Here is an 899-nt window from a genome sequence, read left to right as displayed (position 1 = left end):
GCAAGGGGAGGGACTTCTGGTGACAAAGGTCGGAGGTTAGGGGGCGGGACTTCCAGTCACAAGATGGCGACCAAGAGGCGGGGCACCTGTCAAGGGACGGGGCTACCAATGCATCCCTCGACAGCTTGCCAAAACTCAGTAAGTTATCCTCTGCCCGAAATAATTGCCTGCCCCTGTTCTACATGGACTGGAAAACTTGGCACTCAAGTAGAAGAAAAACTTCCCAAGCAGGAAGGATTCACAAGAAGGAATCTGAGGAATTGAAACTCTGCTGTCGGTAGAGAATTAAGGATAGCTTCCCAACTGTTGGGTTGGTATGCTGAGGCAAGCCTACTGGCAGCACTATCCAAGGAGGGCAATGATCAGAGAGTCTTAAAGTTCCCTTCTGCAAACTTAGATATCTTCACTTACTGTAAGAAGATTTAAGGAGGGTGGCAGATGGAATATGTTTCTCCCTGTAGAAACTTCAGAGAAACTGTCCATAAAAATGTTTAATTACTGTTTCATTTCTCTCCTCCAGTGAAATACATACTGAAACATGGAGGATCAAACATGCTCTGAGGCTGCTCAAATGGAATAACAAACTTTCTAATTTTAGTTTTTTGGAGAAATTTCCCTTCCTTCCCCATGACCTTCTCTTATTCTGTCTGGAGTTTGGTATATTTTATTATACGGGGAACTCAGTTGGGAGTCTGTACTTTCCAGACTCGTCCTACCTACTATATGCTTCCTTTCATAGGATGAATCTTCTTTAAGCAAATGTAGCCCAGCAATTGCCCTGTAAGCTTTAATAGATTTGCTTAACCTCTAGTGATTTAATGGTGCAATTACTTTAAGAAAAGTGGTATTGCCTAATTTTCTTACTAAACTGTCCCTTCTGTATACTAAAGAGCAGGAAT

Source organism: Alligator sinensis, unplaced genomic scaffold (assembly GCF_000455745.1).
Source record: "Alligator sinensis unplaced genomic scaffold, ASM45574v1 scaffold442_1, whole genome shotgun sequence".
Taxonomy (NCBI): Eukaryota; Metazoa; Chordata; order Crocodylia; family Alligatoridae; genus Alligator; species Alligator sinensis.
This window is presented reverse-complemented; position numbering follows the sequence as displayed.